We start from the raw sequence: 24,782 nt of genomic DNA, 5'->3' as shown, positions 1-24,782 counted from the left end.
GAGTCGGGGTTTGAATCAGGGCTTGAAGGAAATGGTAAGCATTTGGAAAAGCTGTTGAGAGAAACTGCAGATGACAAAAACAAACAAAAGGGTTGATAAACAACAGCCCTGACAGCTCCACCGTGATTGGAGGCACAGATCAGCCATGGCTCGTAACTGGGAGTATCCACACTGCAGTGCCCTCGTGGGACCGGAGCTCTGCTTGGTGGATCTGGCAGAAGGACAACAGCTAGGGAGCCCACAGGCGGAGCAGCTTCCGGAAGTGCTGCTTAGACTGACTGTGCATACAGGTCACCTGGGCATCTCGTCAAAATGCAGATTCTGATTCAGGGGGTCTGGGACGGGGCCGGAGACTAAACATTTCCAAAGTTCCCAGGCGTTGTTAATGCTGCTGGTCTAGGGACTCACCTTTCAGCCAAGGGGTCCTGGGTCACGGAGGGAATGGAGATAAGAAGGGTCCTGACACAGTGGAAGAAACCAGATGGCCCTAGCAATTGGAGGGAGGTCTTTGTGTGTTGAAGAAGAGGATGAGCAGGAGTGAGAGATGAGAGCTGGGCAGAGAAAGCAGACTGGTCAGAATGAGATATGACCATTTAGGGTATAAAGTGGATCTGGCTAAAGGCAGAATCCAGGACCTATTCATGGAGCAGATAGCTGAAGTGGAATTGTAAAGGTATCGGGAGTTAAGAAGGTCCAAGAACTGGAGGTTTAGTTGTTAGCTGTTGGTAAAACCTACAGTAATCGTGGGAGGAGTCGGGGTAGCAAAGACGGGGAGACTGCCTGACGGTCTTTGATGAATGGGGCTTGATGGGGTGGTCATGAGAGCATTTGAGAAGTTGGTAGCTGAGCCTGGCAAGGAGGGGTAGCACGCAGACAGCCTCAGACTAGGATGAAGTTTGAGGTTTGGGTGGGAAACACAAGAAATAGTTGGTATGTGCACAGTTAAAAGCCTTAGTTAAGGCAAGGAAATGGAGAGAACATTTTAGAAGAAGGTCAGTGTGGTTGTCCTCAAGCTCTTTACCTCTGGACAGGACAACGCTGGGGGCAATTTACGTCCTTGAGGCTCTTTGTGGATCAGGCGTGACTAGACCTCACCCAGGCCACGCCCTTGCTCAGCTGCTTCCCTTTTCTTGCGCTGCTTCCCTAATGGCTTTTTCCTGAAGATTACACCCTCAATAAATCCCAAGCACCTGAGTCTCTATCTCAGCTCTGCTTCTGGGGAGCCTGATGTAAGGCAGGTGGTCCCAGAAGTAGTGCTGGGAAGCAGACCCTAAGGATGGATTCTGGAGGTGAATCATCCACCTGCCCCTGGCGATGATGGGGCAGGAGGAGTAGTGATGGTCCCTGGAATTCTACAGCACGTGTGCTGAACTGGGAAAGGACGCGTGGGGGGAAGGACACACTGGCTCGTGCGTTGTCTCTGGCTTTGTGAGATCTGAAGGGATACAGGGATTTGGGGGACCACGAAACTGGGTGGCTCCTGCTGATGCTTTGATGCTTTGAAGAGAAAAGGACAGACTGGGGCAACGAAGCATCAACTGAAGCTAAGGATGAGAGCCAGAGGTCTCCATGGCAGCACATAAGGAACCCTTCATCCCCACCAACTAGGCTCAGGATCTAATCTAAGAGTAGAGGCACGTCCTTTCAGAGAAGGAAGACTCTCAGCTCTGGTAAGTCTCCTACATCACAGGCAAAGCCCTGAGGGGGAAGGGGCGGGACCTCGACACTCAGTATGGAGATATCTGGGTAGATGCGCTCCTATTTCCCTAAACGCTGCGGGCTGCAGAAGGGATTATCCCCGCTTTGTTGGTGAACAGAACTGCCCCCCGCCACCTCTCCCAAACGAAGTGGGTGCCTTAGAGGACCACACTTGTCCTCTTCAGTTCTGCCCCACCTCCACTGGTAGCGACCACACTAATAACTAGGGTCAGATCTCAGCAGGAGCCAACCAGAAAGTCCTGGGCCTGCAGAGGGAGGAGAGAGATTAAAAACCAAAGGACCGGCAGGAACTGGTTAAGGTTTCACGGCAGGAACAGGAGAATATGCCTGGGAGTGGATCCCAAGGGTGTGGGTCCAGGGGAAGAGCAGAGTGTGAAGCTGGATGATGGGGAGACTGTTGATATGGCACTCTCCATGACAAAGATTTCATTCCCTGGCAAGGGTTTGGGATCTGGCCCAGAAAAGCCTGGAAAAAGCGAGAGCCACAAGAAATGAAGAAGGGACCTCAGAATTGCCACAGCAGCCCACGGAGGAAGGGACACAAAGCTGGAGAAGTGGGCAAGCTGGGAGACTGGAAGACCCACCCGCTGACCATGGTCCTCAGGAGGACCTTTTACTAAGGTGACAGGGGTTACACCACTGTCACCAAGAAGCTCAGCAGAGGCTCTCCTCTGTAAGCCCCAGCTGATAGCAGGAGATGCTGTCACAGAACAGGACTTTCCAGTATCCATGGGAATAAGAGGATCCCAGGATGCCCAAGGCCATGTGGCAGCACTCAGCCATCAGCCAGACTCTGAGGACAGTATGCTGGGTGAGCTGCAAGACCTACAGAAGAGAACACTGTTCCTGGAGACAAGACATATGGGCACCCAACAGGGCACTGCCTGACATACAACCAAAAGAAACCAGGCGTGGGCAAGCCAAAGACTGAGGTGAGTCACCCCAGTGGCAAGCCAGGATGCCTTGTCCAGCTTCCAGACCGAGATCAGTTCTCAGACATAAAAGCCATTTACTGAAGAAGAAACTGGGTCCCAAGACTCTGAAACACCATGACACACATATGTATAGTGATTCCTCTAGTCCTTCAGCAAAGGAACTTACGGTCTTGACTAGGCTAACTGTGTACTGTAGAAAGGGGAACACCCACACCTTCTGGAGGATGTTGGATCCAGGGCCGTGGCAGACACTGGCACCCAGTGGCCTGGTACCGAGCACTATCAGGCACCCCTGCCAGAATAGGCGCACGTGGGACCCAGGTAACTGACGGAGTCCTAGGCCAGGTTCAAGTCATGGGGTATCCATCAAGTCCATGGACCTCAGGGATTATTTCCTTAATTCCTAAATATATGATCAGAATAGACATTCTTAGCAGAACCCTCACATTGGTTGCTTGAATTACGGAGTAAGAACTATTGTAATAGGAAAGTCAAAGCAGCAGTCCATGAAACCGTTCCCTCGCATCCCAGGTAAGACAGGACATTATAAGCACGACTGTATCCTAGAAGGCATGGCAGACGTTAGTGCCGCTTCCAAAGGCTTAACAGATGCAGGGCTGGTGGTCCTCATCGTACCCCACTCATTCACTAGCCTGGCCCCTAGAAAAACCCAGATGGATCATGGTGAGAGATACAGCTCCACCACAAACCTAACCCACCAGCTTCAACGTGCCTGATGTGGTAATACTTTCTAGAGCAGGTGAACACGGACCCTGGTGTGTGGTTTGTGGCTACTGAGTTGGCAGATGCATCCTCCACCCCGATCAAAACAGAGGATCTGAAGCAGCTAACGCCACAGGGAATGACCATTACTCATGGAAGCCTCGTCCCAGGGCTGGGTTAATTCTTCTGCTCTCTGTCACAGTAAAGTCTGAAAGGACTTAGGCCATCTGAACATTTGCAGAAGATCACACTGGTCCAGGACATTGATGAAACTGTGTTAATCCACTTGGGTGAGCAAAGAATGACAAGTATCTTGAAGGTCTTGCTCAGAATCATGTGCTCCCGAAGGTAAGGGAAGAACTCTTCAAATACAGGGGCCAGCACGTCAATCAAGTTTTTAGGAGTCCGGTAGTCTGTGGCAAGGGAGAACATTTCCTCCAAAGTAAAGGACCAACTACTGTACTTTGAACTTCCTGACACCAGGAGAGAAACATGGCCTTGGAGGCTGCCGTGCATCGAGGGGGCAGCATATCCCTCTCTCGGAAACACTGCTGTGGCCCATTCATCAGGTTTCAGCATGATCCTAGCAGCCCTGCCATTTCCCTACCCTGACTCTCTCATGGGTGTTCTTAGAGCACAATTCCTGTAACTCATGGGCACCAAGATCCCTGTCTCAAACTCTGCTTCTAGGAAACTGAACGGAAGACAAGTTCTTAAAAGGGATGAGGTAGTCATGGATGAGGGAGCAAGGGCTGGCTTTTATGTGATGGCTAAGGAGTACAAGGATGAAAACAAACCATAATTAAGTGTGATCGGCCTCAAGTATCCTAACTGGATGTGGGTCCCAGACAGAGGCTGCCCCCTGGGCAGTGAGTGAACAAGAATGAAAACCTTGCTCCACTCCCTCGTCACTGGCCTAGCATCTCCCCAGAAGTGTTTGATTTGGGGAATTGCAGACATGTGGTTCCTATGTCCCATTTCTCCAGACATATTTGGAGAAAATATTTTGACGAGCGGCGCTACAAGCAAGCCCCCCAAACCCACTAAGAACGTGGCTGACTTGGATTCCTTCTTTGGATTCCGTGCAGGCATGATGGTAGCTACACAGGAAATCCTTCCTGAATTTAATTTTATTAAAAAAGTAAATCTGTACCAAGCACTGTGATAGTCACAATCTTCATTCCTAACATTACATTTTTAAAGGTATGTTACAAATTGTATGGCACTTTGTAATAATTCTTTTCATGTCACTATTTCATTCAGCAAATATGACTGATGGATCTAAAGATTATCATACTAAGTGAAGTAAGCCAGACAGAGAAAGATAAGTATCGTATGGTATCACTTATATGTGGAATGTAAAAAAAAAAAAAAAAGATACAAATGAACTTATTTCCAAAATAAAGAGAGATTCACAGACATAGAAAACAAACTTATGGTTACCAAGGGGGAGAGGGGGCTGGAGGGAGGGATAAATTAGTAGGTTGGGATTAACATATATACACTACTATATATAAAATAGATAACCAGCAAGGACCTACTGTATAATAGCATAGGGAACTATACTCTATATTTTGTAATAAACTATAAGGGAAAAGAATCTGAAAAAGAATATATATATAAGATATATACATAATATATATATTTTATATATATATAAAACTGAATTGCTATGTTGTACACTGAAACTAACATGATATTGTAAATCAACTATACTTCAATTAAAACAAATTTAATTTTTTTAATTTAAAAAAATTTAAAAAAACCCCACAAATATGACTGAATGCTTACTATATACCAGGCATTATTCTAGGCTAAGCTAATAGTGACTCTGGGATTTTTTTTCAACACATCATTTACCTATATAGATTCAAATGCCAGAGAACTGAAACATATAGACCAGGACTTATTACATACTCATTATAGGTTCCCTTTGTTTGTGTTTTCTGGTGTTTTGAGATGTGGTCCTCTTTCATTGGATTACAAGCTTCTAAGTGACGCAGACTATGTGACTGTTCTTTTAAAGAGTCATCAATGATTGGCAGTATTCTCCCACAGGGTGTGACTGAGTGAAATCCTTCCCACAGCTGAGCACAAGCCCACAAAAATACAAGTTCATTAGTCCACAAACAACTGTAACTAGTTTCATGAAGCTTGGAAAGCAAGACCCCCAAACTGTGTCAGTGCAGGAGTCCTGGCTGGGTGTTATGTACTTCAATTCTGACAGCATGAGAGACAGACCAGGACTTTTGCTCCTTTTCTCAGTGTACTGCTGATCAATTTTGCAGGACAGCAATTTTAAAACAATCCAAAAGACATTATATTTTGGAAACATGACATGACAGTGTTCCCACAACATAATGAATATATTAATGAATTCTGACAAAAAGAGTTATATTCTGGTCTTTTTTTTTTTAACCTGCATGCTATTTATTTCCATTAGAAAAATATTATCTATATAAAATTTGGTCAGTTTCTTCTCCACCATTCAAACTTAAATGCTTTAATTTTACTCAAGTAAAAGCAGAATCATGTATCTGACACGAGAACTAAATATTTCACACCATTAAGTTAATACGGTTTAATTGAATTAGGTGTGCTCTTTAGTATTTCTCAGGAATAGTAACTCATCTTTCCTACATGCTATCTCCCTTTACTTTTATTTTTCTGAGTAACTATGTAATGCGTGTCTCTTTTCCCACATCCAGTAATATGAGTGTTATAGAGGTGTAATTTATAACATCAGTAACTAGATTCCTCATTAATCTTCAAGTCACATTCAATTCCCCTTATTACATGGTATTTCCAAAATAACTTCAGATATTTCAGTCAACCTTACCCTTCCAACAAAGACTGTAAAAATTAAGATGTTAATTTAAAAACATTATTAAGATTCCAGACTAAATAACACTGGGCCCACTCAGAGTGATGCTGTCACGAGAGGTCCTTGCACAGCTACTGCTACAGTCTCAACACTTTGCCCTCCTGTGGGCAAAGCAGCAACCTGAGCAGCTCTCGCGGGAAAACTACTCTGGAAATACTGCTTGTAGATGTCACTGACAGTATTGAAGTCGTTTATGTCAGCCGGCAAAACAGCTGTTCTCACCACATTCGTGAAGTCACAGCCCGCTGCTTTCAGGATTTCACCCATGTTTGTAAGAGCTTGTTTAGTCTCTTCTGCCACCCCTCCTGGCACAAGCTATCCACTTGCAGGATCCACGGCTAGATGTCCTGAAATGTAAATGGTCCCATCGACTAACACAGCCTGACTGTAGGGACCAACAGCCGCTGGGGCTTTCGCGGTGCTGATCACCTTTCTGATCAAAGACCACATGGCTAATGCTTTTCCCTTGGAGACAACTACCCCGTATACTGCTCCTACACGCGTCTCATGGGTCTGTTCTGGTCTTCTTAAAATTGCCATTTAAGCAAAACACGTAGCATCCCCAGAAGGGTTTGTTAAGTGGCAGTACAGCACAGCCTAGTGAACCGATGATAAACATGGATTTTAGGCATTCTAATTAATAATCTTGGCCCTGCTGTGCATAAACGCTATGGATTTTCTTTTTTTCTTTTTTTTGCGGTATGTGGGCCTCTCCCGTTGTGGAGCACAGGCTCCGGACGCGCAGGTTCAGCGGCCATGGCTCACGGGCCCAGCCACTCCGTGGCATGTGGGATCTTCCCAGACCGGGGCACGAACCCATGTCCCCTGCCTCGGCAGGCGGACTCTCAACCACTGTGCCACCAGGGACGCCCTATGGATTTTCTTAATAAGGCAAAACTCAGCCTGACTCTCTACGTGCCCCCCCACCTTTTCAACGGCATCATTTGCAGTGACTCTGCTCCCAGCCAATGCCTCTTTCAGTTCCAAACATCTTTTCAGGTTCAATGTAAATGCATCTTACAAACCCACTGTTTGTCCAACGCATCAATTGATTTGATTCATAAGCCACTCTTGACCCTCTTGTACATCCCTCTCCTACAAATAATCTGGGCCTCATGCTTCCTTACTCTTCCTTCCTTCCACTAGTTTCTCTTTATTTAAAAAAAAAAAAAAGATTATTGTCAAAACAACCTTTGGTTTCTCCTTTCTGTCAGTAAAAGGAAACAATGATTGAAACAGCTGTGCCCAGGAGCACACAGCCATCCAGAATGTAACAGCGTCTAGGAGATGTTGACAAGCGTAATTTACAGATCATCACGTTATGAGAAAAAGAAGGGATGGATAAACAAATGCGAATGGCACTTTGTGATGGCAGTTCCACTAGGACAGATGGTTGGGGGCAAGACAACAGCCTTGGGCAAGATATATACAGTGAGACACGAAGTATGAACCTGTCTTTTCAGTTCAGGTGGAGACAAAAGGCGAAAACGTGCCCGTCAAAAATCATATACTAACAGAGTCAAACTCAAATTCTACTCAGAGGTGATAATCCGATATAAGTCATTCACAGACCATGTGTCATAGGGCATTTCCCTCATTTTTAGCCCAATTTGCAACGCCTGCAAAGGTGGCTTAATTATTTCTCAGTTTGAAGATAAAATGATGTGTAGTAGGAAAGTCAAAATTGACTTGATTACTATAAGCTATGAACGTGGCTTTTAGCTGTCTTGATAGCTAGGAAGCCAAAATAAAGAATTAAATCCAAGCTCTGCGTGTGTAGACAGAAGCCGGACTTTGGATCCTAGAGAACCAAGTTTAGTCTGAGTATTCTTTCCGTTTGGGGAGATGGCAGAGGACTCTTCTGCTTAGAAAGCTCGGTGTGCTGCATTTTATCAAATGGCACTTCATTTACCCACAAAATGAATCAGGGAAACCGTAAAAGATAAAGAGGACAAACCCAGCCTTCTGGGTCGCATCTTGATTCTTCCACTGTTGAGATCCGCAGCTCCCCAGGAGCCTGGCACCGGCGGACTGAATGCCAACCCTGGGCATATATGCTGGGCTTGAGAGCAGACTGAAGGCCAATCCCGGGGACACGCTGGGGTTGTGAGCAGGGCCGGGATGTGCCGTAGCCCCCTCATCCTGGTCGCTGCCCAACCACGGGGTGATTTCTTGTAGGCTGGTAGAGCTGGGGACAACCCACCTTGGCTCTGGGGCAGGGGCTGTGCTGGGTCCTCAGAGCCACACAGCTGTGATTTCACAGGCCAGCACGACAAAGTTCTGAGCTCCAGCAAACGGTGCACAGGGTGAAGCGCTGCCACCACCATACATGCACTGGATTTCCTTCTTTCTTTCTTTTTTTTTTTTTTGATTATTTTACTTGAAGTATAGTTGATTTACAATGTTGTGTTAATTTCTGCTGTACAGCAAAGTGTATCAGTTATACATATACATATATCCACTCTTTTTTAGATTCTTTTCCATTGTGGTTTATCATAGGATATGGAATATAGTTCCCTGTGCTATACAAGAGGACCTTGTTGTTTATCTATTCTATATCTCATAGTTTGCACCTGCTAATCCCAAACTCCTAGTCCATCCCTCCCCCTCCCCCTTGGCAACCACAAGTCTGTTCTCTATATCCATGAGTCCGTTTCTGTTTTGTAAATATGTTCATTTGTGTCATATCTTAGATTCCACATATAAGTGATACCATGTGGTATTTGTCTTTCTCTTTCTGACTTACTTCACTTAGTATGATCATCTCTAGTTGCATCCATGTTGCTGAAAATGGCATTATTTCATTCTTTTTTATGGCTGAGTAGTAGTCCATCGTATATAGGTACCACATCTTCTTTTTCCATACATCTGTCGATGGACATTTAGGTTGTCTCCAAGCGTTGGCTATTATGAATAGTGCTGCTACAAACATAGGGGTTATGTGCTCTATTTCTGGGTGGGACAGGCTATCGGAGCTTCTAGTTTTTATAATGACAGCTGTAAATATCACTAAGAGGATTTAAAATGCTAACCGCCACTGATAGGACCTCAGTTCCTTAGATTGTGGAAGGTACCACATCAGTCTCAGCAAAATGGCATCACTGTCCACCCAGCTAAGCAACTGGAAGCCAAGCTCTCCCTAAACACCTTTCCTAAGCACCCCACACCTCACAGCCAACCCTTCACCCACTCCTACTGGTTTACCTTTCCCAGTATGGGAAGATGCAAGGAAAGGTTTGATCAGAAAGCTAAAATAATCATGTCTTTCTCCCAGTGGGTGAGAATCTTTCTCCTCTTCTGGCAAACAAGAAAATGTCTCACTTCAGTTCACGTCCGGATGAGATGGTGGTGTAGGTGCTGGTGATTCTGTCACTGACTGACTTGACACACGGCCGCTCCATCCTGCTGTTCATCTGCCCCTAAGCCGGGCTGACAGGACAGATGGCCACCAGTGGAGGGAGGGCACCGGTAATGCCAGGCAGTAGGACACCTGCACTAAAGACTTCAGTGCTGGGGAACACCGGGGCCCCTGCCCAGTGTGGGTGTGATGGGGCAGGGGGCTAAAGGAATTCTCTACCCCCCTTTTCTGATGGGGAGCGCAAGACCAGTAAAGAAAAGGCTCTGGAAGGAAGCAACTGGGACCTTCTTGGCTGTCTCTGCCTGGGCATTTGGGCAACAAGGGCGGGCAACTCAGTGATCTGTGGGTGTGGGGTGCCCAGCACCCAGGGCTGCTCCAAGCATCGCTCCTCAGAGAACAGGGACAGGCTGAAAGAGTTACTCTCGGCACCACTGGGACAATGAAACCAGAAATGATCTGGTCAGACCATAAAAGAACATGTGCTGGGAGAGTATTTTGGTAGAATCATCCTGTATTTCTTACAAATGATGACACATTTTCAGCCTGCCTTACGACGCTGCTCATACCTTACCTCACGCTCACCCACTGTAGCCCGGAAGTCAGGGTGCCTCTTGTTCCCTGAGGGACCCTGGGGACCCAGCAGCATGGCTGGCACACCGGAGACCCAGAAGAAAAATGAAATGAATGGATGAATCTAACTGGGATTGGAATTAAAATTTGGTCCCAACACTAGTGTTATAAACTGATATGGTGGTTCCCCCTAATCATATTTTGAAAACTGTAGTTAGATGTTTTCAGGTCACCAGTACTATTTGAGCAGCAGCTGTGGTCTGTTTTCAGCTGGGAATAACTGTCTCAGGTGAAGGGGCTTAAATTAAGGCAGTCTGGACACAGGAGTGGGGTGGGGACATTGCTGCCTGGGGCTGCCACGTTCGAATGATTCCCAGGCTGTACTTGTGGCGGCACTGGCTGTCTGCAGTGTGTGGCCCGGAGTGAGGTCGGCAGCTGTGGCTGCACAGCTCTCATGTATCCGAGCTGTTGTCAGGACCGAAGGTAAGAGAAACAAACCACACAGAATACGAGCCTCAGCGATCACAAGTAGCAGAGGCCTTTGTTTCAGTCCTGTTGCTCTCCAGGGGCCCAGACTGTTAAAGGATGTGGGAATTCTATAGTTTGGGCCGAGCCCTTCTCCTGGACTGTTTGGATTCCCACCCTACGTGCTGAAAGAGCACCCAGAGCATGAACACACATGCTTCTGCATCTGAAACTACTTTCTTCTGGACAGAACGTAACAGATCAGACCCTGGACTGCAGAAAGCTGGTATTTTTATTGAGTGGGAGCATAAATCCTGACTATATCAGAAGTTTCGGATAATATCAAGAGTCCAATGAACACAGGATCTCCACTGGACTTGGACAAGTAAATGGAATGAACCCATCAGGACTTTGTTTCATTATAAAAAAGTCTCGGGCTTCCCTGGTGGCACAGTGGTTGAGAGTCCGCCTGCCGATGCAGGGGACGCGGGTTCGTGCCCCGGTCCGGGAGGATCCCACATGCCGCGGAGCGGCTGGGCCTGTGACCCATGGCCGCTGGGCCTGCGCGTCCGGAGCCTGTGCTCCGCAACGGGAGAGGCCGCAACAGTGAGAGGCCCGCGTACCACAAAAAAAAAAAAAAAAAAAAGTCTCTTCCAACGGAAGAGAAGATCATCCTTTTGGCTGTGATATTTCCCCTTGCTGTCTTCCTCTCACAAAATATATTCATCCAAAGAGGATGTTTTATAAATACACACAGATATTTTTTCTCCCTTTCTTTGGGGATTCTGCTGTGGTGCACTGAAAAAGGATAAATCAGCTTAAGAGAATTTTTCAAAATGCAATCCCACTCCAGGTTTAATTATAGACAATATAGGTCAAGTTATTTTAAATAGGCCCCAAAGTGGTTGTCCCTGAACTACTTTGTATGTTTCACGAGTCAGTTTCCCTATTACTGAAAAAAGTGGACAGTCAGAAGTTAGACAAACGCCTCCTCTCTGTAAGTAGCCTGTGGATGGGCTCCCTGGACAGTAATAAGCAGATGGAACTAGAAGATGCTGATGTTACGGTCACTGGGTCTCCTTTCCTAGCACATCAGGAGGGCGAGCCCACACCCTCGGCTGCCCTCTCCTATGCTCCCGTGTGAACACTTTCTGATGGGCTCTGAAATCACAGGGGCTGGTTCCCACTCCCAAAAGAGGTGAGGGGAGACGGCAGGCCTGGCGTGGCAGCAACGCAAAGCCCAAAGCCTGGGAAGAGACATTCTCCCTGTGCCGACATGTTTTTATTCAAATCAGAAGACATTTTTCCAGGTGAACCAAAATTCGAGAACAGTCATTTACTCCATTTCTGGCTTGGCTCTCCAGAGCTGTCCATTCCCTCTCCAGTGCAGGGCCCCCCCCAGGTTTGATTACAGGTCACCCAGCTGCCCCCAATAGTTGAGATCAGGAGTGGAAATAGACATCATTTTCTTGAGGCCCTCACATCTATTTTAAAGTATCATTTTCACTAAGCTGGCTATTAGATACTGCCTAAAGCTTTGCGTGAGGGTGGGAAAGAAACACACGTACATAAACGCGCACGCACACACACACTCAATTTTCACGTCATTTGAACTTGGGTTTGCCGTTTGCCATGACTGATCTGTCTTTTAACAAGACCAGAAGCCACTGAAATAGAAAAGTCACAATTCCAAGAATACAAGTCTCATCTTCAAATACATCTCTGTGTTAAGCGGCTGGACGCCGTGACCCAATGTCTTATGTATACGCTGCAATCTTCAGTCGGCCTCCCACCTCACTCCCGCTGCCCCTGTCCCAGCACAGAGCTGTGTTTATTCTCTCTTCTGCTCACGTCGGTGTATCGCTATCTTCCCTCCCACCTGTCCCTCAGCCTGCCAGGTGTGTCCCGTGTGAGTATCAGTTTCTCCAGGAAGCCTCTGCACTCACTTCCAGCACACCCCGAGCTCTGCTCATCAGTCACACACTGACTTATAATTTCTCATTGTGTCACGTGGTCATCTGATCTCACAAACGAGGCCAACTCCGGAAGGAAAGGCACTGTGTTTTATACCAAAGAAGAAGCTCTTTGGACCCAGACCATGAAGGCCCCCAGAAGCTGCTCTGCCACTTCCTCTTAAAAGTCAGACAACACGTACCAGCTACTGGTGTCATGAGCACCAGTTCTATTTAGCCTACTGGAGATCTTCAGTGGATGTCTTCATGTCTGAGAACTCAGTCCATGAACCTCCGCAGAGCCCACCCATCACATCTTCCGTCTCAGTGAGTGGTACCCCATTCATGTGGTTCCCCAGCCAGAGACCTTGACCTCAGCCCTGGCGGCTACCTTTTCCTCACCCCTTATTCCAACACATCACCACTCTTACCCGACATACCTCCCAACATCTCTCCCACCACCATGGACATCTCTCCATCTCCACATCCATCACGCTGGTCCAAGCCACCACCATCCACGCCCGTGTGGACCACAGCCTTAGCTTCCCATTTGGTCTCCCTGCCCGTCTGTTCTGGAAATGTGAGTCTGCTCAGATCACCCTTCCACACAGAGTCTTCCTTTTGCTCCTCCGTAAGGAGCGGGCTCCCCCTCACTGTTTAGGAGGCCCTGCAAGGTCGGGCCTGTCAACCAGCTCCCCAGCCTAGGGCTCTGTCGGCGCCCCCTCAACTCCATGGACACGCACGTCCCCTCCCCTCCGCAGTGATTTTCCACACAGGACCCTCTCCCCGCCACACCTGCTGCCATCGTGTCCCCTGACCTCTCCACCTCTTTCTTCCATCTCAGAGCCTGCACCCTGGAGCTCCCAGACGAGGCTGCACCCTCCAATACCGTTTCTTCTATTTAAAGACGTGCTCTATCCCTCCACCAAGCTCCACGAGGGCACAGAGCACGTCTGCTTTGCCCTCTGTTGTATTCCCAGTCCCAAGCACAGTTGCACAGAGCACGTCTGCTTTGCCCTCTGTTGTATTCCCAGTCCCGAGCACAGCTGCTGGTCCAGAGCAGGCACTTGACTTGAGGATTATTTCCTGATTACACAGTCATCGTCACCAAGTGGTAGCATCTCCCAACCACTTTCGTGGACACTAGCTCGGTTCACCCTCAGAACGGTCTCCTTTTACAGATGAGGAAAGTGAAACAGACAGAGGGTCTGTGGACTTTCCAGACCGCAGTGCTGACAAGGATCGGGCTGGATCCATTTTCTGATGCCCAGTTCTGTTGCGTTTTCTCACTTTATTGTACCAAGTATGAATGTAGTAATGAAGTCTGAAGGACCTTTGCCCTTGGGTCAGACTCCAGCCTGGCTCTGCGTCACTGTGTGACTTCAGGCAAAGTGACCCTTCTCTCTAGGTCCCAACAGTGCCCACCACAGGGCTGTGGAGAGAATTAAACGGGACAAGGGGCGGTGAGCCCCAGCCAAGGGCTTGGTCCGCAGTAAGATACATAAATGTTAGCTGATAACAAGGAGGGATAAGCAGTCTTACTTCCAGCACCTCTACGTAATTCCCCTATGCTAGCAGGTTACTTTCTACACTGTAACTACGCTAAATGCCATAAGCACTACAGCTTCTGGTTATATAGCATCAAACCCTTTTGCTTCGTTGTGGTAGGAATTTTAGCCCTTCTTTGCCTGCTACAGATGCAAACTTTCTCCTCACTCTGGCTAGTCTACTTTATATGCCCCAGAGCTTCCCCTCTCTTCCTCAACTCCGGGACCACCTGTATCTGGGCAGAAGCCCAGAAATCTGCCCCTTTAGGCCCCCGGCTATAGACTCCCAGGGGCGGGAGGATTCTAGCCAGCCACAGATTCTAATCTGGGTTGTTCTACCTCCTTCTTCCTTGGCTATGCCCAGTCCTCCTAAAATCAGTGTAGATTTTCCTAGAGGGGAATGCAAAAGCAGGCGGTCATGGCTGTTCCCGGGCAGGCATTTGCTCTGTGGCAGCCTAAGCTGACCTGCTTCTGCTTTGCTGAGAAGTGTACTCTGTGCGTCCATCTCAGGTGCATTCCTTCTTCTAGCAGAACAACTTAACTATTGCAAATAGAGGTTAATGACTGAGACTACCAACACGGGACAGCTCACTGGCTACGCCAAATCCACCCCACAGAGAAATGAGTGGGGTGGGGGAAGCCCCCTGTCTCCTGGGAACTCCCCACTTTAAACCCTGTTATCTTTAAAGCAAGCGCTAATATGTGTTACTTGAAGTAACAATACAAACTCACGGAGTACGGGTGAGTTCACGGTCTGAGACTGTTCTCCGGGGTCAGCTGAGATTCACAGCTGCCCAATGTCAGGACTGATGATGGCCACTCTGATGCCAGCATGACTGTGTCCCCTAAGCCTCTCTATGTCCCCGGCTATGGGACAGGGATACCCTGGGATCTGAACGACTGGTTACCCTTGTGTTTCTTCCTGTTGTGAGAGGCTTGTGAAACACCAGGGAAATAGGACAGGTTGAGAGTCAGATGCCTTCAAATCCTGGCTGTGCTGTGCAGCCTTTGCGACTTAGCCTCTCTGAGCTCCAGTGTTCCATCTGAAAAAAGAGACTGTCTCGTGTATAGTCTCTGGGTGGTTGTTATAGCCCTGGGGGGCCTCATCTGGCGGCTAGAACATATTACCAGGTCAAAACACACGACTTCCACCATTCCTCCCTATTTTCAGTTATAACAATTCTTTAAAGGTATGTTATATATATGAACTTCAAAAATTCAAGTACTCCCAAGTATAGTTTTCTTTTTCTCTGACTGCCCGTAATCTCCACCTCAAGCCTCTGATCTTCCTCAGTTTGGGGAAAGGTAGTCTAGTTGCTTTTAGGTGAAAGTTAAATCGCATAATTTCTCAATTTAGATTGACAGATATCAGCCACTTTCCAGTTCGAAGCCCCCCTCTCCTGGGTTTTCTTCTCTCCTACACCACCCTGGCTTGATTCCAAGTGGGTCCTGGCGTGGGCAGGGGCGGGCGGCCTCTGTTTCTCCTTCCATCATGCTCCTGGGCTGGCAGCCTTTGAGCTGTGACTCATCTGGAAAGATTCTGAGTATCGTCTTTCACATCACACCCACTGCTGTGTATAACCATGCCTTAAGGGCTGTGATCCCTGGCTCTGTCCTCACAACGTCCTCACTGTGGCCTCTGGTTGTCATGTCCACGCCCATCCCCTGTTCCACCTCATGTTGGTGGTGTTCTCCATCCTTTGAAGCTCTCGGGGGTCTTATTCTGCCCTCCCCGCTCTCCACCCACCTCTGCTCTGTCACCCTCAATCCACTGCAGCTCGAGGGAGGTCAGGGAGGTCTGTCACCACCAGGAGTCCAAGTGAGATGAACAAGGCAAAGCTCCCCATCACCCTGGGATCCCCCAAATTACGGGGGTTCCACTGGGTTTTCATCTCTCCTCTTGGGCTTATCCTGAGGCAGGTGCATACAGACTAAGACTGCATCTTGAGATTCTTCTGGAACACTCTTCCCCCTTCCCAGCTTGGATAATTTCCCTCTAATTGAGGAAGAGTGGGAGGCTGGAGATTAACAGCTGCCCAGATTAACGGCCCTCTTCAAATCTTCTGGCTCTCAGGCTTTTCAGGGTGAAGCTGAGAATCTGAGTCCTTGTTGAACTACGAGGCTGTACTGTTTCGAGTGGTACCTTGTCAGAGGCCAACCAAGTTAGAGGCTGGGCCAGAGCACATCGATGAATGCTTGAAGATGACTCACCACAAACTGACACTTTACACACTGTCCTGCTATAGATGTAACGTATTGCCGTGAAGAAGTGAGAACCTGTCTCACCAAACACTAAATCTATTTGCCTTTCCTATAAGCTTCAAAAGAATAAGACCCAAAGGATAAGAAAATGACCATATGGATTGTGACTTTTTCTTTTCAAAAAAATTTACTTAAAAAATTAAAAAATAGTAACAGTGACTGTGTTGTGTGTGGGGGGGAGACTTTTTTGTGTACGGTTCTATGAATTTAAAAACATGTATAGATTTATGTAACTACCACCACAACCAGAATATAGAACAGCTACACTACTCCAAAAATCTACCTTTGCACACCCCACATCCCTGAACCCTGGCAACTACCAATCTGTTCTCCATCACTATGGTTTTGCCTTTTGGAAAGTATCATATATATAGAACCAGAGAGTGTATGCAAATTCTCGAGTGTAGCTTCTTCAACTCAGCATAACGCCTTTGAGAAGCACGCAAAGTGTTATGTGTATCAATAGCTCATTCCTTTTTAATAGCTGTGGGGTCTGTGGAGATTTCCCCTTTCATTCCTGATGCTGGTAAGTTTGTCTTTTTGTTTGTCAGACTTACAACAGGTTTATCGATTTTACTGACTGTCTCAAAGAACCAGCTTTCAGTTTCATTGATTCTATTATGTTTCTGTTTTCAATTTCATTGATTTTTCCTCCTATCTTTATTATTTCCTTTCTTTTGCTTGCTTTGGTGTTATTTTTGTGCTATACTGTACCCTATGATACATGCTACAAGCAGACATTCTTTTTCTAGTGTCTTGAGGTAGAAGCTTAGATCATTGATTCAGACTTTTTGTCTTTTCTGAGTTTCTAATACTATAAATATCATCCTAGGCACTATGTTAGCCATGTTCCACAAATTTCTAAATGTTGTAATTTTATTTTCCTTCAGTTTAAGGTATTTTCTAATTTCCCTTGAAACTGCTTTTTGATACACAGGTTATTTGGTAGTATGTTATTTAATTTCCAAATGTTTAAAGATTTTCCTGTTATCTTTCTCCTACTGATTTTTGTCTAATTTCATCAAGGTCAGACAACATATTTTGTATGATTCTAATTATTTATTTAATTTTTATTTATTTTTTTTTGCAGTACGCGGGCCTCTCACTGTTGCGGCCTCTCCTGTCGCGGAGCACAGGCTCCAGACGCGCAGGCTCAGCAGCCATGGCTCACGGGCCCAGCCGCTCCGCGGCATGTGGGATCTTCCCGGACCGGGGCACGAACCCGTGTCCCCTGCATCGGCAGGCGGACTCTCAACCACTGCGCCACCAGGGAAGCCCCATGCTTTTATGTCTTTTGGAGAACTGACCCCTTTATACATAATGCAGTGTCCTCTTTATCTCTGATGATCTGCTTTGTTCCAAAGTCTGCTTTGTCTAAAATTAATATTGCTACTCCAACTTTCTTTGGATTAGAGTTAGCATGGTATATCTTTCTCCATCCCTTTACTTTTGTGAGCATCTTTATTTTTATTTATTTTTCTTTTTTTTTAATTGGAGTATAGTTGATTTACAATATTGTGCTAGTTTCAGGTATGCAGGAGAGTCTTTATATTTAAATCAGGTTTCTTGTGGACAATATATAGTTGGGTTAAAAAACATCCTTTCTATCTCTGTCTTTTAATTAGTGTGTTTAGACCACTCACATTTAATGTGATTATTATTCTAGTGGATTAATATCTTTGTAACTTTTCTAATCATTGCATTTATTCTTCGTTTCTTTTTTCCCCTCTTCTTTGGCCTCCTTTATGCCTGTAAAATAGATATAAAATTCTGGCCCTGCATTTCTTTCAAACTGAAAAAATAATGGGGAAATACTGTTGCAGAAAAGTTTGAGAAATGATATCACTTCCTATTTATTTTGTCAGCACAGTTTGCATGTTGTCTCTGTTTTCAAGAGGGTACTGCCATGTCATAGAGTCTCAGTACATTTGAATTTTAAATGTTTCTTCCTCTGTTCCTGGTAAAGCAGATGTCATGGGCCTTCACGCTCTCCAGGGACTGAATTACAGATATAGATTGTTTGACTCTCCGGTTTGTGCAATAATTGCTTTTAAGAATTATCTCATAGGGAAGCTGCTTGCAGTGTGTGACATCAATCTTATTCTTGCTTAGTACTTTGATACTCAGGAATAAAATGAAAAATGAAAGCAGTTGTGTGATTTTAATATCAAACCTAATTTCAATTACATCTGTGGAACAGGCAGGTCTGCAGTTCGCACTTCAGTGAACAAGGGGCGGAGAGTGGCACCTGCTTTTTGTAAAACGCCCTGGAATTTAAGGTAATATTTGGCAAGCACTCTTCTGGGGGCACAGATTTCATTTCCAGCCAATGCCCTGTAGATGTCACCATTGCCACTTCTCACAGGGAAACGTTCACCGCGGGCTGACAGAGGCCAAACTTGCTAAACCATTTGGTTGTCAAGGAACCAGGAGAATCTGGTCGTCCTCACCTGTTCACAGATACTCCTGTGAGAGTGCCAAACTCTGGGAAATTTCCTCATTCTGTGTCATTTTCATCCACTGTCTGGTACCTGGTATTACAAATCACTCCAACCTACAGAAACTCCTCCCTCGTTTGGCTTATTTGAGGTGGGACTTCTCCTGTTTTCAACAGCCTTTCTCACCATCTCCTGCGTTTCCTTTCTTTCCTGCTCCTCTTTGGGCTGAGGGGCTGTCCTGTGTCTGCCTCCCTCTTCTGTACACATGCTCTTGTCAATCTCCTCCCTCTATAATGTCACTTCTATACAAATGTCTCCCAAGTCTACTTTTCTACAGCTTCCTTTTTCCTCCCCTGACATCTAAACCCATGTTTAACTCCCTAATGGAGCTCCCAGCATCACAAAGCACAAAGAATCTTGGAAACCAACAAAGGGGAGCCACACCAGGTAGGCAGGGATGCTGCATGTGGGATGGCAGGAATCCATAAGCTGAGCTAATTTAAGAGAAGCAGAAATTCAGAGCCACAAGTAACTATAAAAAACTAAGCTCATCCCACCTGAAATTCCTGAGAGGATGCGAGATAAGGAGGATACTCCTGGAATGTGGGATGGCTTCCATAACTGACACCCCAGGCCAGGGATTCTTATTACTTCAAAGAGCTGCTTGGCATAGCTGGGGCGGGGAGGGGGTATTCCATCCCTTGATATTGGGAATATTTTGATATTTGGGGGTTACGCTAAGCATTTCCTTAAGCTCAAGTCCTAAGGGTAAGAGCTAACACTCCTGGTTCTCCCAGCAAAGGACTGTGGTCACAATGACTTTTGGGACACAAAAGTTCTTTTAGAACAACAATTGTTGGAATAGCCAATTTACTATTTCATCAACATTCCCATCAGGTCATATGCTGAACTGTCAGAAATGCCAACCTAGGTGCTCACTTTTTCTCTAAGCCTTTAGTTATTCAAGGTAAAATTAAGGAAAAAAAGATAAACACAGGGCACTGTTTCTAAGCGGGAGAAGCACAAAATAATATATTTAAATGGACATTTTTAGGATTTAGGGAGCAACAGAGAGCGTACGGTTTTCAGGTTTTTTTTTTTTTTTTTGGCTGCATTGGGTCTTCGTTACCGTGTGCAGGCTTCCTCTAGTTGTGGCGAGCGGGGGCTGCTCTTCGTTGCGGTGCACAGGCGTCTCACTGCGGTGGCCTCTCTTGTTGCGGAGCACAGGCTCTAGGCGCACAGGCTTCAGTAGTTGTGGCATGTGGGCTCGGTAGTTGTGGCTCATGGGCTCTAGAGCGCAGGCTCAGTAGTTGTGGCACATGGGCTTAGTTGCTCCGCGGCACGCGGGATCTTCCCGGACCAGGGCTCGAACCCGTGCCCCCTGCATTGGCAGGTGGATTCTTAACCACTGTGCCACCAGGAAAGCCCCTCGGTTTTCAGTTTTGATCAGGTGTAATCACTGCCCTGAAGCTCCCGTCGGTGGGAAAGTGTCCTGACACATGAACTCCCTTGGCAGCTGGATACAACAGCTTCTCTGCTGCTTTGGGGCCCTAGGGCAGACTGTCATCTGATGATCCATGCAAATGTATCAAATGGCAAAAGCAAGCAAGCATGCATTTATTCTCCAAAAGGATTCTACACAGCCTGCTTGGATGGAAGCAGACGCTGTGGAGCAGGGAAGGTGAATCTGGGCCACCTTCACCAAGAGGAACTGCCGTCTGTCACAGAGGAACCTTTGCACTTCCAAAAACAGTTCCGAGTCCCTGGATCTCCATCCTCAAATCATTAACTAATCTACCCTGGGCTTCAAGATAAGGAGGGGCCACCACTCTGCAGACAACCAGGTTGGACTGTCCTCTGCCCATACACACGCTCCCCCTCCTCTTTACTCACAATAATCCCACCCAGCTCTCCATCCCGGCCCCTGCCAGTCTCCTTCCCAGGGCGTCCCTTCCCACTCACAGTGCTGGGCTTCTACCAGAACATACACCATTTTTGTTTGTGGCTTCAGGTTGACTATTACCTTAGATCATTTTCTCTAAGCATCCTCTACATGTGTTTAACTTTTAGATTATTGTTTCACATTTTGTTCTTCCCCCTTAACTACATCAAAACTTTGAAGGCTGGGTGTAGAGAGAGAGAAACGACCACAATATTGTGGGAAAAATATGGGGTGGATACGGGATGACCTGCATTTGTATTGTGGCTCCATCGCTTTCCAATTCTGTTGTCTTTGGAAGGCTATATAACCTCCCTGAGCCTCGGTCTCCTCGACTGTCACATGAGAATAACGTCCACACCAGGGTGGGTTAAAATACTACATGTAAAGTGTCTAGGACATAGGAGATGGTCAATAAACAGGAGCGATATTGTTATTAAGGTGCTTTGCCTTCTACTTTTTTGAACCCTCCACAGAACCTTTCATATGGTCGGGGCAGGGTTGATAAAAATCTACTAACATAAGTGAATTAAAGATGAAAAGTTAAGTATATGAACTATATTTAAAAATAGGTATCCCTCACTAACAACAAAAACATAGATAAAATGGGACTAAAGCTGCAACTAAAGAGCTGGCGAGATGCAACTAAGGAGCCTGCATGCCACAGCTAAGACCCAGCACGACCAAATAAAGAAATAAATAAGTAAATATTTAAAAAAACATAGATAAAGTGAATACGGAAACATATCATTAAGTATTAAACCTAAATGATGAATATTTAGGTGTTATTCTTTCCACACTTCTCCACACTTATTCAATATATTTTTGTGATAAAAAGTCAAAGAGTAAAAGAAAAAATATACATTCATACATATACACTTTAGGGGGAAGGAAGCTGATGCATTATTAATTTTGATTAAGCTTAGAAAGTACACAAATGCTTGACATAAATTTTCATGCCTTGTAGGCCTAAACTGTTTAATAATAAATAAAAAATAGTTAAAAGCCATCATCTATCACATTCATAAAGTTAATGATAAAAATGACACAAACCAATATGAAAAAATATCGAATAAATGTAATAAATCTGATTAAAACTAAAATGAAAATAAATACACCCTCAGACGTAACCTGTGTAAAATGTGATGCTACAGGGCGAGGCACACCACTTAATACAGGACCATCTCCTGGATTAGCCGCCAGGGGCTGCCAAAGAGTAGCGTTCCCGGGAACCATGCAGCAAAAGATAAAAGTCTTTCAACTTGACCCTGAGAAGTGAGAGTCCCTGAGAATCACACTTATTAGTACAGCCCCCCCAGAGGTCTGGGACCACGGATTTCAGCACAGCTGTCTGGCCTGTGGTGAGGACCGTGCCTCGTTAGGGGGAACAGAGCTGCCTGGAACGAGCACAAGCGTGAGGTAGGTGTTGGCACCTAAATGTGGCATCTTAGCATCCCTGGACGCTGGGCTCAGGCTGTACCACAGCTGACAACTTTCACAGCCGCCCTACCAGGAGCTGTGAAACATGGGGCAGAAATGAAAGATCCCTATCCAGGCTCCGAATTCCTTTTTCTAGTGACCTCCCATACTTAATAGCATCAGCACATTCTGGAAAAAATATACAGCAGCAGCAGCTGAACAGCTGGACTAGAAGATTATTTCTATTCTTGAAGTTCACCCCAAGCCAAATCCTTTATATACATAAAATGAAATAAGAGGGGTGTGGTCTGTGCTTCAGCTTTACATTCCTCACATATGTCTTATTCAACCTGCTGGAGAGTAAAATATTTGTCACATTTTCCTTGTCCTCAAAAAGAATGTTTTATTGAATATTTGTTCAAAGCACCTTTGCCCATTAATTCACTCCATTCTCACAATAACCTTGTAAAGAGTTATTATCAAACCTATTTGAAACTGAGGAAACTGAGAGTCAAAGATAACTCTCATCAGAGGTGATTCTGCAGCGGGAAGCCGAGGGGAGCAAGGATGTATTCCCGTTGGTGATGCTGTCACGGCTCAAAGAGGGGCCGCAACTCGCTCAAGGTCTCATGCAAGATGGAGGTGGAGGTGGGACCGGCTCCTTGCTGGCACGGCCCCCTCTCTCCACTATGCCTGCTTTGTAGACGAATATGCTACAGCGTAGAAAAGATACAGGTGTAGAGTTCCAGCAGGGTCTTCTAAGCAGAAGAGCAAAGAGATACTGCTTTTTCAGGCTGGCTATGGAGGTCACGCCCTGCACAGCTGCCATGCTGGGCTGTGACCATTGCCCCATATATAACAATAATAATAATAATGCATTGGCTTCCCCCAAGAGGGACACGGGTCATGAGAGCATCTCAGGATCATGAGCCCTTGTAGTAGGGGCCCCATCATCAGAATTCCCAGGTTGCCTGGCCTCCACTTCCCCGCGTGCTCCACTCTGGTCACACCCCCTGGTCTAGTCTGGTATTCCTGGCAGACTCTCCAATCAATCATCTTAAACCATGTAGAACACATGCCAGCCTGAGTGGAAGCCACTTAAGTTCAACTGCAGACTTTAAAAATGGCCATTTTTCCTTCTGAGGGGTCTCTGGAGAAAGAGTTGAGATCAGAAGGACGGAAAGAAGAACACACTGTGTGGGAAGTGAAATGCCATGGCCATTGGGGAGGCCTGTCTGGAGCTGCTGGCTGTGACTTACTGCAAAGAAAATGAAATTCATGCCCACCATCCGTCTTGCTGAAATGTCATGCCGAGTGCGGCTCCAGCCAGCAGGGGGGTCTGATGGAGATGGCTACAAATCACCTGCCCTTGGGTCTCTGCTTGAAGAGCCATGTTTATGCTGCAGTGAAATAAAACTCGTGGTCCATGGGCCAAAACGAATTTTCCTGGGGCCTAGAAATGCATTACTATAGGGAACCGACCCTTATTCAACACAGGAACTCTCTTCTCTGCCATGATGCCATAAATGGGGTCCAAAAGTCCCAACTTGAAAACGCAGCACATATTACCAATGTGTTAATTCGATGTCTGCTGGCATATCTATCCACACAAAACCTTTATCAAGGATTTGTCATGAAGCCGGATGACGCATGGAAGATGCAATCCCAGAGCGGGCAGAGTTACAAAGTAAATGTTATCACTGAACTGCAACGAACAACGCTGTTTTCCTCTCTTTATTAAAGACTTCACAGTCAGTGGAAAATACACATCCAGCTGAAGAACGGGAAACACGTCACTCTTTGTCTAATAAGAAAAATGCTCAATATTTACCACGCCAAGTCTGGCCCCTTTGGCACCTCAAAAATGTGTTTGTAACTTTAATTCTTACAGGGGTGAGAACACAGCAACTGCAGCTCTTTAAGGTTGACCCCAATGGTACTAGACCAGAAGGGAAGACATAAAATTCAAATTGGCCATTTACTGCTGGTGTTAACACTTTGATCAGGGAAGAGGCAGAAACTACTGGTAAAACTGAAACCTGTTTGTCTTGTCTTTCATCACAACAATAACTTGGTAATTAGCTCTTTGGGCCAAAAGCTTTAAGCAAAAAAAGAAACAACAGAACAGGTCAGCTCAGGCTTCTACACTGTAGGGCAAGAGAGGCTGCAGGCTATCATCAAAGGTCAGAGAGCCCTCCACACTTCACGGTACAGATAATAAAGAAAACCAGCGGACATGGTGCTGGTTAATATTCTTCTGATTTTCTTCTTTAAATTAGTTAGAAATTTAGTTAGTGCATTTTCTTAGTTGGGGGGCATTTATATAGCATTTTTACTTTCATTTACAGATACTGGAAGGTCCATACATGAAACTAATGCCTTATGGGTTACTGATGTGCTAACTCATAATGTTTAAACCTCAAAGGTAAATGTTCAAGTTCTCCCCCAAACAGGGCTTGGCCACCTCAGGGTGGAGCACGAACGCACAAAGTCAGACAGACCCGCACTCCCACCACTGCCTTTTCACATTCAGAGGCAGGAAAGCCAAACTACACCATTGCTGGTAACAAA

The 24,782-nt window shown here is 46.1% G+C and overlaps 1 protein-coding gene and 1 pseudogene across 3 annotated transcripts in view; both read right to left on the bottom strand.

The window, feature by feature from the left end:
* The window catches only part of MTUS2 (microtubule associated scaffold protein 2), a 342,336-nt gene that overhangs the window by 86,260 nt on the left and 231,294 nt on the right, over positions 1 to 24,782 (bottom strand). The gene's annotated exons all lie outside the window — the stretch shown is intronic.
* Positions 6,298 to 6,711, bottom strand: LOC136137809 (2-iminobutanoate/2-iminopropanoate deaminase pseudogene; annotated as a pseudogene).

The sequence above is a fragment of the Phocoena phocoena genome, chromosome 18 (assembly GCF_963924675.1).
Source record: "Phocoena phocoena chromosome 18, mPhoPho1.1, whole genome shotgun sequence".
Lineage (NCBI taxonomy): Eukaryota > Metazoa > Chordata > Mammalia > Artiodactyla > Phocoenidae > Phocoena > Phocoena phocoena.
The sequence above is the reverse complement of the archived record's forward strand: the minus strand, read 5'-3'. Positions and strand labels throughout refer to the sequence as shown.